The sequence below is a fragment of the Heterocephalus glaber genome, unplaced genomic scaffold, assembly GCF_053883595.1.
Source record: "Heterocephalus glaber isolate CG9 unplaced genomic scaffold, H.glaber_assembly_v1.0 deba00001175, whole genome shotgun sequence".
NCBI classification, from domain to species: domain Eukaryota; kingdom Metazoa; phylum Chordata; class Mammalia; order Rodentia; family Bathyergidae; genus Heterocephalus; species Heterocephalus glaber.
The window spans coordinates 76693-90695 of NW_028258207.1; the positions used below are offsets into that span (position 1 = coordinate 76693).

Consider the following 14003-nt stretch of genomic DNA (forward strand, 5'->3'; position numbering starts at 1 on the left):
TATAAAGATTTTGATTAAGTTACTTTCTGTTCTGTTTAGGTGTGGGTAAATAAGGGGACAATTGTAATTTTTAAATATGTATTCATGATGTTCAATGAAATGAAACAGCTTAGAGGAATTGTACTTTGTTTAGCAAAAAAATAACCTTTACTTCAATAGAAATTGCTAAGGCAACTTAAAATGTAAACATGTTCCGCCCAATGCCTCCCAGCTATTGCTTAAAGAGATAAAAATAAATCAGACCCGGAGACTTCTCAGAGGGAACCTGAACATTGCTTGTGAAGGTGCTTTTCTCATTGCGGGCCCAGGACATCTCCCCTTCCTACCCTGCATCGACTGCACATCGACTGCAGCTGGTCTGCGGCAGAAAAAACAGGCCCTGAAGAGAAGCAGTTGGATATTAAAGAGCACATAGAGCAAAAGAGAAGGGAACGATGCATCTGATATGCCGGGAGGTTTGCCTGGAACCCCAGCTGCCCTAGGGCCACCGAGGCTGCTCTGCCCAGCAGTGACCAAGCCAAGGAGCGAAGGGCGGTGTCCCCACAGCTGCTGTAGCCCTTCTCCCTCTCAAATCCCATCTCCCCCCAAGAGCCCTGGAGTCCCTCAGAGAGGGCGCCCTGGCCCAGGACGCACCCACCCACGGCTGCAAGGGAATCACACAGTGCCCAGGAAGACACCTCGGGCTCTGTGCCCACCGCCCTCAGCTGTGCACAGTGCGTGTCGTCCAACCTCTCTGTCCCGTGTCCTGGTTAGAACCTGGAGCGCCTTTCTTCCTCTCAGCATTGACGTGGGAGCTAAATGGCTGGAAGTACGCAAAGGCCCACTGCAGATTTGGATGCATTTGGGGGTCAGAGCCGTTCTCTCCCCAGTTTCTGGGGTCTGAAAAACACCCACTCCTCTTCCCAGATTTTGGCACCTTGTTGCGTCCAAGAGCGCATGCAATGTTTGGAGCATGACTGAGGTAGATGCAGAAAGGGAAGCTCTTCCACTGTGAGACCACAGTGAGAGCAGGAGGAGGCCACCTGGGCAGTGGGCAAAGGCTCTCCCCATGGACAAGGGCTGAGTCACAGGTCACCAGGATGGAAGGAGACAGCACTCAGCTTCAAAGCAAGCAAGAAGCAGGGGGAAGGGTCGAGCCAAGAATTCAGTGGAGAGGAAAAGACGCAGTCCAGCAGGTGTGGGCAGGGGTTCCCAGCATCGTGAGTCCCGGCACTGAGAACCCGGGGCTGTGCTGAGTGGGGTGCAGGAGCTGCAGCACCTCCACCATCACCTCCTGCAGGGTGGAGGACAGTGCTCACTGTGCAGTGAAGACACTGACATGAGTGGTTCCGTGCACGGTTCTTGCTGTCTACCTGAGCACCGGTCCACTGCAGATGTAGAACCCATCCCTGCCTGCCCTGGCCATGGGATTTGCCTTTACCAATGGAATGTGAGTGGACACAGCACATCCACTTGAGTGTGCATGGGCGTTTGCCTGTCTCCTTCCCAACCTGTCCTCACCATGAGAAGGCTATGCCCAGGTACAGGCCTGGAGTAGACCTGAACCCATCCCCAGCCTGGAGCCAACCAGCCAGGCCTGCTGGGTGCAGCCGACCCACAGCCCTGTAACCTAGGCACAGATGGGCACATGTGTGGAAGCCATTGAGACCATGCTTGCTTGTCAGGCAACATTTGCACAGCAAAACCTAACTAACACAGAAGGTAATCTCTGTGGGGCCCAGTGTCTGCCCTGGGCCAGGTAACAGGAAGGCAGTTTGGTACTGAAGCAACGCACCATCCTCCTTGACTAAGAAGAGTGCGGTGCTGTCACTATAATGGGGCTCAGGCTATGATGCAGAGGATGGTGTGACTTGGTCACAGATAGCGTCCTTGGGCCAGTCTCTCCCATACTGCAGGCAGATGGCATGGAAAAAGCCTGCTGTCAAATGGGGACCAGGAGTTTCTTAAGAAGAAATTTCTTGAAAAATTCTGACATAAGCTGGTAGCATTTAGCACAGAAATAGCTGGAGAAATAGAGACATTTTAGGAAAAAGGCTCAAGGACAGTTTGTACTGTAATACCAGAAGGAGACTTCCTTCCTTTCTATGGGGTCACAGGAAGGGACATAGAAGGCTCTGCTACTGCAGGAAAGTCTGGTCAGGATTTTACCCCGTATTTGGGCGCTAGCCTTCCATTTACCGGCCAACTCCAGGCACTGACACACCCGCCCCTGCTTCCAAGTAGCTGCCGGCACAGTGACCGGCTGGCAGAGGCAGAGGCAAAGTCATCTTTTCTCAACTCCTAACACCAGTAACAGATCCAGTCCTCGCGAAGAAAAGAGGAAAGATGTTGAAAACCTATTTCACGACATAATGGCTGAAAATGTCCCCATCTTTCAAAAATATATTGGATATCCAGATTCAAGAAGCTCAAGGAACCCCAACTAGATTCAACCAAAACAGACCTTCACCAATCCATATGACAGTCAAAATAGGAAAGGTACAAGTCAAAAAGAATCCTAAAAACAACCAGAGAAAAGCATCAGGTCTTATATAAGGGAAGGCCCAGCAGACTTGGAGCAGACCTCTCAGCAGAAACCTTATGGCCAGGACAGAATGGTATGATATATTCAAAGCACTGAAAGAAAAAGACTGCCAAACAAGAATATTATTCCAAAAAAATTGTCCTTCAGAACTGAAGGAGAAATAAACTGTTTCCCACAAAGGTAGAAACTGGGGGAATTCATCACCACCAGATTAGCCCCACAAGAAATGCTTAAGGGAGCCCCATAGTAGAAATGAGAGGATGATATTTACTGTCATGAAAAACCACAGATATACAAAACTCACTAAAAAAACAGATATGTGAAAGAGGAAGGGATGAAAAGCAAACCTTAGCATGACAGAAAACTATCAAATTTTAAAAATAAATAATAAGTGGAAAGAAACAAAAAATATATAAAGCAAGTAGAATACAATAGAATGACAGCAAGAACTTCATACTTCAATAATTGGTAATAACTTTTCATGTAAATGAATTAAATTCACTAATCAAAAGACACAGACTGGCTGAATGGATAAAGAAAAACAAGACCCAACTATATTCTGCCTACAAGAAACTTACTTCACTGGCTGATGCACACAGACTAGGGCTTGGGAAAGTTATGTCACACAAACGGAAACCAAAACTGAGCAGGAGTAGTTATACTCATTTCACATAAAATAGATTTTAAATCAAAAACTGTAAAAAGAGACTAAGAAGATCATTATATATTGATAAAAGGATCAATTCAATAAGAACATGAAACAACTGCAAACATATATGCACCCAACATAGGACCACCCAGATATATAAAGCAAATGTCATTAAATCTAAAGGGGAGGTGAACTCTTCTATGATAATACTTAAGGATTCAGCACTCCCCTCTTCTCAGTGGACAGATCATCCATACAAAAAAATCAACAAGGAAACGTGGGTTGAACCATACTTTAGAGCCAGTGGACCTCATAGACATTTACAGCACATTTCATCAATATCAGCAAATTACACATTGTCTTTGTCAGCACACAGGGTATCTTTCTGGATAGACCATGTGCTCAGCCACAAATCCAGTCTCAGTGAAATTTCAAAAAATTGAAACCATACCATATACCTTCTCACACCACGATGGATGAAAACTACAAATCAACAAGAATGGAAAGTACACACACACATGGAAATTGACTAACACGCTCTTCAGTGATCAGTGAGTAATGGAGGAAATTAAAAGAGAAATCAAAACATTTCCAGAAACTAATGAACTTGACAGTACAGCATACTAAAATCTGTGGGATACAGCAAAAGTAGTACTGAGAGAGAAGTTTATAGCAATAAAGGCATACACCAAAAAACTAGAAAGATCTCAAATAACCTAACAATGCACCTTGAAGACTCAGAAAAGCAAGAACAAAACAAACCAAAAATTAGGGGAAGGAAGGATATGGTAGAGATCATAGCAGAAATAAATAAAATTAAAAGTAAAAGAATACAAAACATTGATGAAACAAAGAGTTTTTTTGAAGGAACTGACAAACATTTAGTTAGACTAAAAAAGATGAAAGAAGAGAGAGGAGAGACAGAAATGACTCAAAAAAAATCAGAGATGAAAAATGATTCACATTACAACCGATACCACAAAAATACAAAACTCAGAAGAAATTACTATGAAAAGTTATATATGAAAAAAATCTGGAAACCTAGAAGAAATGGAAAAATTCCTAAACACATACAATTTACCAACCTGAACCATAAAAAAATAGAAAATCTCATACTCTGGTTTCTCTTCAGATCATATAAATCTTTCACCTTTTCCTAAAAAATAGAAAATCTACACAGACTGATACTGAGTAATGAGATTGTAGCAGTAGTTAAAATTCTCTCATCTAAAAACAAAAACAAACAAAAAAACAGGGCCTGATGGTTTTACAGCTGAATTCTACAAAACATTTAAAAAATAGTCAATTCCAGTTCTTCTTAAACTATCCCCCCAAAAAATGGAAATAGAAAGAACTCTGGCAAACTTTTTATGAGGCCAGCATTAACAATACCAAAACCTGGGGCTGGGGATTTAGCTCAGGGTTTTTGCTGCCTGCTGTGCAAGCACAAGGACCTGAGTTCTATCCCCTGTACCAAAAAAAAAAAAATACAAAACCCAAATACCACCAATACCCATACCCATACCAATTCCAATGCCAATACCAAAGATAAAAAAATAGAAAATTACAGACTCATATCCCTGATGAACATATATGCAAAATTTCTCAATAAAATTATAGCAAACTGAATTCATCAGTGCACCAAAAAGATCATACACCATAATCAGGTTAATCCTAGGGATTCAAGAATGGCTCACCATATGCAAATCAATAAAATACATCAACAGAGTGAAAGACAAATGCAGAAAAAGCGTCCAAGGTGATTCAGCATCTCTTCATGATAAAAACTCTCAACAAATTAGATATACAGGGAACACACCTCAAAACACTAAAGGCTATATATGAAAACTCCAACACTAGTGTTAGACTAAATGGGGAAAAGTTAAGGCTTTCCTCTAAGACTGGGACCATGACAAGGATGTCCACTTTCACCTCTCTTAATATAATACTGGAAGCCTCAGCAAGAGCCATTAGCCAGGGGAAAGAAAAGGCATCCAACTCAGAAAGGATGAAGTTAAATTATCTATGCTTGCAGGTGGCATGATTCCACACATAGAAAATACTGCATCAAAAAATTTTGGGAACTTATATACAAATTCAGTAAAGCTGCATGATACAAAGCCAACATAAAAAGTATAAAGCACATAAAAAACTATAAAATGTTGATAAAGTAAATTACAGAAGATACAAAAATGGAAAGAAATCTCATGCTCATGGATCCAAACAATCAAATTGCTAAAATGACTATACTAAACACAAAAATGGAAAGAAATCTCATGCTCATGGATCCAAACAATCAAATTGCTAAAATGACTATACTAACCAAAGTGATCCATAGACTCAAACCAGTTCCCATCCACATACCAACAACTTTCTTCACAGAAATAGAAAAAAGAAAACCATATGTGTAAATAGCAAATAGTTTCCCTAGTATGAGAAACTGAAAGTGTAAATAAGGACTAAAAGGTACAATAGATAATGTGAAATAGGAAGAAAAGGGGCAAAGAGGAGGGGGAAGTGGGAGGGGTAGGGGAAAGGAAAGAAGGGAATGGAATTAATATGAGAAAATGGAAAAATGGAAACAAAATCTTTGTAAATAGGGAGGGACAGAGGGGTTGAAGGGAGGGAAGGGAATGGGGAAAAAATAAGAACCAAGATACATCATGTACAGGTACAAGTTCCCCATGATAAATGTAAATGTATTGTATACCTAAAATAAAAGAATTTAAGGAAAAAAAATCCTAAAACTGATATGGAGCCACAAAAGACTCAGAGTAGCCAAAGTTGTCTTGACCAAAAAACAAACAAAACAAGACTGTAGATATCACAACACCTGACTTCAAAACATACTGCAAAACTATAGTAACTAAAACAGCAAGGCACTAGCCCAGAGACAGATGGACCAATGGAAGAGGATAGAGAATTCAAAAATTATCCACACTCATGCAGCCAACTCATTTTTTTTACAAAGACACCAAGAACATACAAGGGAAAACAGTGAGTCTCTTCAATAAATGATGCTGTTAAAATTGAATATGCATGTGTGAAAGAATTAAACTCGATCCCTAAGACCTAATCCTTAAACCCAAAGCTATGAAATGATTCCCAGAAAACATAGGGAAAACACTTCAAGACACTGGTGTGGGCAACGCTGTTTTAGATAGGATTCTAAAAGCAGAGGAAACAAAAGCAAAAATAGACAAATGGAATTACATCAAATTGAAGTGTAGGCTTAATTTGCACAGGAAGTCAAATCGACAAGGATGTAGACAGCAGGGAGGCGCTGGTGCAATGTAAATTGGTACAGCCACTATGGAAAACAGCACGAAATTCCTCAAAAATAGAAGTAAAAATACACAGGACCCAGCAATTCCACTTGTGAGCAGTAAGCAAAGGAGATGAAATCATCATTCCGAAAAGATACGCAAACTCCCATGTCTACCACAGCACTAGTCACAGTAATCAAAACAGGGACTCAGATGCCCTGCCGGGCTGCACGGTGAGAGGAGAGGTGTGCATTCATGTACCAAGAGAATCCTGCCTTGAAGACAGAAATCCCCTCATCTGCAGCAATGTGGGTGGAACTGGAGGTCGTTATGCAGGGGGCCAAGCTAGGCACAGAAGGATGCACCCTCCGTGTTCCTTCTCACTTGGGGAAAGCAAGAAGCAGCCAGAGATATCTTTCAACACGGCCACAAGACTGAAACTGCCCAGACCGAAGAACAATCGACGGTGCGGGGAAGGGAGGGCTCAGCGCCCTGACTCGATTCACACACCGGGTGCCAGGTTACCACAAATGTATCGAAGACACAAAACCAACAAACTGACCTTGCCTTTGACCAGACTGTCACAGAGGCCAGGCTCACAGGACAGACGGGCAGAGGCCAGGCTCACAGGACAGACGGGCAGAGGCCACATGCTCCTGCCCCAACAGGAGAGACAGCACCAAAGAGCATGAGCAAAGTGCTGCTTCTGAGGAGGGAGGCCATGTGACAGTGTGTGCGTGCATGGTCGTGTGCGTGTGTGTGTGCATGTGCGTGTGTGTGAAGTCGAGTCTGGCTCTGATTCCAGCCATCACTGAGGTCCTCACAACCCGTTGATTCTGCCCCTTGACCTCTGTGCCCTCACCCCATGGACCCATCCTCCGCTGACTGGCAGTGATCTGGGCTTTGGTGTTTCTGTGCCTTTCCTTTAAGCTTAGCTAAGCAACTGGCATAACAAAACTATGCTGGGCAGAGGGGCCCGGGGAGCGGTCTTCAGAGCACTGGATTAAAACCACATGTCCCATCCCATGAGTCACTGCACCAGACCTGGCCGGGCTCCGCTGCATGGCTTCCAGAGCCAGCCCCCGGGCAAGGACAGCTGGTGGCACAAGCCTCTAGCAAAGGGGACAGCCCAGCCTTAGAGCCACAGGCCACGGGGACCCTGCCGAGGGGAGTCCCAGGCCGCCCGCCCAGAGCCACCTCAGGCCCCCACTTGGGCCCCTGGAGGGTTGTGATTTTCCTTCCACATCAGCAACTTCAGAACTGGAAAGGACTTTTGCCCCTATAATTTCTGACCTGACCAATTTAAAGGAAGAAGAAAGAAAACTAAGGAATGATTATTGACATTTGCTCAGCATGTGCTCTACTGCTGAGGGGCTTCCTTGTGTGGGCTGCAGGGACTGGAGTACCCACCCCCAAGCTCCAGGGCGGAGCGCAAGGCTCACGCGGCCAGTGGGGCAGCGCAGGGCGGCAGCCAGGCCACTGCAGTGTTCAGGCTCTTTCAGTCCAGTGGGAGAGACGACGGCGAACTCGGTCAGGAGACTGGGCGAGTTTAGGGGGGCTCAGAAGCAGAGTGCAGGAAAGGACGCTGCCGGGAGCCCCTGCCTTTGTTTATCTGTGTGTTTATTCTTTGTGGAGCTGGGGATTGAACCCAGGGCCGTGTACATTCTCCTGCCTCTTTTTCGGCTACTTCCACAACTTTCTGTGACCTTGCAGGCTTCCCCCGTGACTTCCGGCTGGCCTTGCCTAGAAGTAATTGGCGGTACAAAGCCCAGAAGCCAGCACAGCAGGTCCATAAGGACAGGACGGCGTCCCTGACCAGGAGAATCGATCACCTTGACCTCCGCTCCCCTCCCGACCTGCCCAAGCCAGCGCTCTCCTTGCCACATTGGAAGAAGAGCACTGAGCAGGCAACGGCACCACAGATATCTACACGCGGGGCCTTGCAAGGATCAAGTGGGGCTGAGAGCCCACGGTGGGGGCATTTGAAGTTTCTCCAGGCTCAGATCCAAATCTCACTTTCCCAAGCAAATAGGGTAGGAGGAGCCGGCCTCACCTGGCGCCTGCCAGGTTCTGAGCTGCTGCCAGGCAGGGTCGGGCGCAAGCCACCTCAGAATGGGACTGGCACTTTCTTGTGCACTGATGGCAGCGTCCTGCAGAGGAGAGAGGTAAAGACCAGCGGAACTCTCCCAAAGCGATGTCCCCTCCAAACCCCAGACAAGGCACCCTCACGGAAGAGCAGAGGAGAGAAAGCGTCAGATTTGGAGATGGCAGAAAGCCTTGCTCCAGACAAAGCCCGCCCTTGTGAAATGAGAGCAGCACTTCAAACACTGTTCCATAAAGAGCTTCAGCCACAAATGAAAACTACATTTCAAGACCAGTAAGAGAAATTGGGATTTAACTCTCAGCCCGCTTTATTACACGTTTATACGTAGACGCTACAGGGACAGGGATGGTGGGGATTTGAGAAAGCCTCCAGAAATGGCCCCGAAGGGTTAGGGTTCCGTCGGGGACCGCGACCCAGGGTTCTGGGCTGGGGGACCCCAGGTCCTTGCCCGCAGGGAGAGGCTCCGGCTGGGGAGCACTGGAGCACGGGGTCATCTTAGCCTCCCTGCTCCACAGAGCCGGGCTGTCGCCACCCGCCCAAACCCCACCCATGATTGTTGTGCCATGGAGCAGGGGGCACCAGGCATTGTGAGACCCTCAGGACACCCCGGGACAGGACTCAAATCACTTCCTCCGAAGGACAGTTCAGCATCAGTTTTGTCCCATGCAGAGCCCTGGGCCAGGAAGCGGAGAACCCAAAGTGAAGCAGCCGGCCCCACCCTCAAGCGACTCACTGTCCCCCAGAGAAAAGGTGACCCATCGGATCATGTCCCACTGCAGCCCAGACCACCCCACAAAACTGGCCTGGCCTCCACCCAGGTCCCTTCTCTTCCCGGCCCAGGTCGAGCTGGCAGAGCCTGCAGCAGAGCCAGAGCCAGCTGGGGGCACTGCGTGGATGCCTTGTGAGCTCTCTCATTTGCCTAGGGTTCTTCAGTGTCACTCACGACCAGGAAGACGATGTCCCCAGGGTTCCCACGGTGACTGGCAGGTAGGAGGGGGCTCTCGTCACACGCATGTCACAGGTGAGAAACTCGGTGCGCAGAGGCCCCCAATCACCTGCTCAGGGGACACACTGACTGCGGAGAGGGCCCAGGATTCCTGGGGTCTTCAGCCTCCAGAGACCATGCCATCCTGGCAGGGGTGGGGAAGGATGCTCCCAGCTGGTACCCGGAAGGAGCCTGGTGGGACTTTAGAGGACCTCGGAATGCCAGACCTGTGTCTTCACTACGTGCACTGGAGGCACAGGACAAACAGCCATCACTCAGGATTACAGGTGTCCGGTTCCAGGACACCCAGGCTACCGAACTCTGTGGAGCTCCAGTCCCTTCCAGAAAATGTGTGGCCTTAGCATATAACCTGTGCATACCTCCCTGTGAACTTTAAAGAATCCCTGGCACAATGCCTCCGTGGAAACAGCCGTTATCCTGCATTGTTTAGGGAGTGACAGCAAGGTGAAAATTCCCCACAGACAGCTTTCTTTGGATACTCTGAGTCCACGATTAGTGGAATCACCATTGGTCGAGGCCTCGCTGTGGAGCCTGCTCCAGAAGGATGGGCCTGGAAGGGTTTGGTGGAGGACACAGGAGCTGGATGACCTCGCCCAGACCCAGGCCTGTTGTCCAATGTGACTTCGCAGGAGTTTCTCCATCCAGGAAATGGACCTGATGGTGGTTCTTACCTCACAGAGTGGTCAGGGCCCATGGGTTTTAAGACGTGCGCGTGCTAATCGAGTGAAGTGCTGGTATATGCCTCAGTCGTCACCACCTAGCAGTCACGAACCCCCAGGTGGACAAATCCCTGCGGTGCCTTGAAACTCCGCATCTCTTCTGGGTTGCTACCCAGCGCCTGGCTCTTTCCATCTATGGATGGGCTGGTGCCAGGGTCAAAGCACCAAGAACTGGCGGACAGAAAGTCGAGCAATGAGAGAGCGGGTCTCAGGGACAGCCCCAAATGTGTTCTCAGCACCACTCCCTGCTCGGGGCACCAGGGGAGTGCGGCAGGCTCCCGTGCACGGCTGCTCTGTGAGCGCCTGCAGAGTGGAGAGGGTCACAGGGGTCCCCCTAGCAGTGGGCACCACTAACAGGGCCCGAGGACCAGCCCTCAGCGAGGTGAAAGCAGAGCTGTGCCCGAAGCCTGAGGTGGAGAAACTACACCTTTGTTTTCCTTCCTCGAGTTTATCCCCGGGCAGTCTGTGGGGGCCTTGCAGTGGACAGGCTTGTGGGGTGCCCTTCCCGGTCCTCAGCCCTGCATGGGGCACAGGAGCCTGGCCTGTCCCGGCTTCAGCTCCAGCTTGCCGTGCAGAGCGTGTAATGGGCAGCCTGTGCCGGCCGCTGCTCCAGGACAGCGTGACCTGGTTGCTTGTAGTCAGAAAGATGAACGACCTCCGAGCGCTGTGTACGTTCTCCAGAGGCCGGCTCAGCCTGGATGGCCTGAGGCCCACGGGCACAGCCGCTCACCCTGGCCCCCTGTTTCGTCTTCTGAGCTGTTGGATACAAAGCATTCAAGACAAAGCTTGAGAGCTAGCCCTGGTGGTGCGGGCCTGAAACCCCAGCACTCTGAGAGGCTGAGGCAGGAGGATCATAGGTCTGAGCCCCATCTGAGCAACTTAGCAACTTAGTGAGACCCTGTCTTGAAATTTAAACAATAAACATTTCTAAAAAAATATTTAAGGGCTGGGGATACAGCTCAGAGCAAAGGCCTTGGGTTCAGTCCCTAGTACAAAAGCAAAAACCCCACAGAAACAAACCCAGAGCCTGCCAGTTACATTCGGTCATTGTTGGTTGTGGTGCCCTTAGCACCACCAGGAGGCTGATCTTGGAGTGGGGAGCGTGGGAACTGCCTGGGAACAAACGCCCAAGACAGAGCAGAGCGCTCACCCTGTGCCGGCCTGGGCCCGGCTTGAAGGGAGCCCCGCACCCCCTCGCCCTGCCCGCTCTGCTCCCACCCTGGCTGCCCACAGGTTGGGCCCCGAGCCCACTCTGCGCCCCACAGCTGAATGAGCATTTTGTTCGGCTCCCAAGGGCAGCAGTGTGGGGCACCACGGGCCGTGGAATCTGGAGACCCTGTCATTTGCTGGGGATTTTCTCTGGCTGCAGGCACCGGATCAGCCACACATTTTGCTCTGGGCCTGGGAGTGGGGCTGGTTTGCGGGAGGGGTTGGGACTCTGCTTAGATACAGCCAGCTGCTCCTGAGCGCTTCCTTTCCAGCTCCCGGCTGGGCTGCCCAGGCACAGATGAGGGCCAGGCCTGCGCCTCCTGGCAGCCCGCTCTGGGCTGCTGGCCAAACTCCAGCCCACCTGGGGGCTGAGCCAGCTTCCTCTCTCCCTCAGATCCCCCCAGGCCCCTGCAGGAAGTGTGCACAGACGTCAACAGGACAGGACCTGGAAGAGCGAAACCCAGCCCTGCGGGCAGATCTGGCCTGCAGACACGTTTTGTTTGGCTTGAAGTGATTTAAATAAATTTGAGCCGATGTTGAAAATCCAGCACATTTCACATGAAAATCCAGCCTTCCAGCTTCCCTTGAGAAGAGGAAGTTGCAGCCACGTTTACGGCCCATGTCCCCGCATGGCTGGAGGAGAACGCGGCTCCCTCTCTTGCTGATGTGATCCTGGGGTCACCTGAGACCCCACTGCTCGCTCCTGCCTCCCCACCCCAGGCCCTTGCCACTTGTGGGCTTTCCTGTTCTCCTTGGAGAGGTTGCTGTGGGTTACACCTAGACTCCCCAAAGCCTCTGGGCTTCAGGCTGACTCGCTGTTAGGAGGTGGGGCCTGGTAGGAGGAGGAGGAGGTCACTGGGGGCATGGGCTGGGCTCCTCCCTTGACTCTGCTTCCTGTCCACTGTGTCCTGAGCAGCTCTCTTCCACCAGGCTCCTCTGCCATGCCATCCTGCCTTGGAGCCAGCGGACCATGGACTCAAACGTGAGCCAAAGTGAAACTGTCTAAGTTGTGGGTGTCAGGTATTGTGTCCCAGTGACGAGAAAGTGGGTAACAAAGGTGAACTCTTTCTGACCACTGTTTAGTTAAGCGAGGATTTGTTTTCACTAGAGCCAGCAGCCTGGGCTCATCAGCATTTCCAGGCACATCTCTTGGTCCAGGGATGCCTGTCCAGTATGACAGCCACTGGCCCAAGTTACTATTTATGCTTGAATTCATTAAAGTTTGACACTGCCATTCTTTTTTGTTTGTTTGCTTTGGTACTGGGGAATCGAACTCAGGTCCTTGCACTTGTGCAGCAAGCAGTGAAACCACTGAGCCAAATCCCCAGCCCGACACTGCCGTTCCTGGTTGTCGAGGCCATACATCTAGAGCTCAAAGGCCGCCTGTACAGAGTGGCCGCTGTGTGGGGCAGCACAGCACAGGACAGTCCCACTGCCTCGGCAGGTTTGAGGCCAACTCTGGAGAAGTGGGCCCGGGAGATGGGGAGTGAGCTGAGGGTGAGACCCTCAGCTATGCACGTTCCCTGCCATGCCAGGTGCCTGTGTACCTGGGGGAAGCCACAGCTCCAGACAGACCACAGGGAGTGCCCCACCCACCCGGACCCTCTCAGGGGCAGAGAGATGGCCTCCAAGTCAACACACAAAGAAAGTGCTCTGCCTGTCCACACACACCCTTCAGCCCGGTCCCCAACAGAAAATGGCGGCAGATGCTTCCAGAAATAGGAGCCCCAGCCCCTTGTGGAGCTGCTGCTTAGGTGATGGGGCTCAGCCCCTGTGTGCTTTGGAGCCCCCCAAGCAAAAAGCAGTCTGGCTGGCTTCAGAGCCCATCCTGCCTCTCACTGCTTCCTCCCAGCTCTGGCTCCCCAAACCTGCACCCAGGCCCACCGCCTGCCCGTGTCCTCGGGCCTCCTGCCTCACGGGGCGGGCCGGGCTCCTCTCCCCAGGCCTCCCACACACCCCCAGCCCTCCCTTCTCTACCTGCACAAGGTGCTCCTGGGACCCAGACCCTCAGGGCTGGCTCCAAGCAACTGATTTCCAAGGATATTTACATTTAACAGGAAGTTTCCCAGGACTAGACTCCAGAATGAAGGGGTTCCACCCAGGTGTGTGACGTTTCTGGTGGATGGAGTGGGAAGCATCTCATTTGTGGTCTCAGGGCTCCCGTGAAGTCCCGCATGCTCAGGGTCTGCATCTCTGGGCCATTCCCAGCCAAGCCACAGAGCCTCTTATTTACTGATCTCTAAAACGAGTCGGCTGCTCACCGTCTGAACATTCACTGAGCTCATGAATAAGAAAGCAGGAGAGCTCCACGCTTTGGCCTTGTTCTGATGCTTTTATCCCACAACACGGTGAGTGGTACGGACTCTGGTACCACCCAGCACGATGCCTCAAACACACTCCTCTGCTGCGGGCGAGGCTCTGAGGCAGCTTTTGGGCAGTGGCCTTCGGCCTCCCGACAGTCCCGAGGGCACTGCACAGAGGCGGGCCTTCCTGGGGAAGCCACGGGCTCTTCCCAGGATGCCTTGT

At 50.2% G+C, this 14003-nt stretch overlaps 1 protein-coding gene and 1 long non-coding RNA gene across 3 annotated transcripts in view; one reads left to right on the forward strand and one right to left on the reverse strand.

The window, feature by feature from the left end:
* Positions 1–14003, reverse strand: part of Gask1a (golgi associated kinase 1A) — a 40646-nt gene that overhangs the window by 18704 nt on the left and 7939 nt on the right. The window lies entirely within an intron of this gene.
* Positions 8582–12847, forward strand: LOC110348971 (uncharacterized). Its single transcript, XR_002394618.2, has 3 exons — positions 8582–9293; positions 9467–9564; positions 11872–12847. It is a non-coding gene; the product is annotated as an uncharacterized LOC110348971 (long non-coding RNA).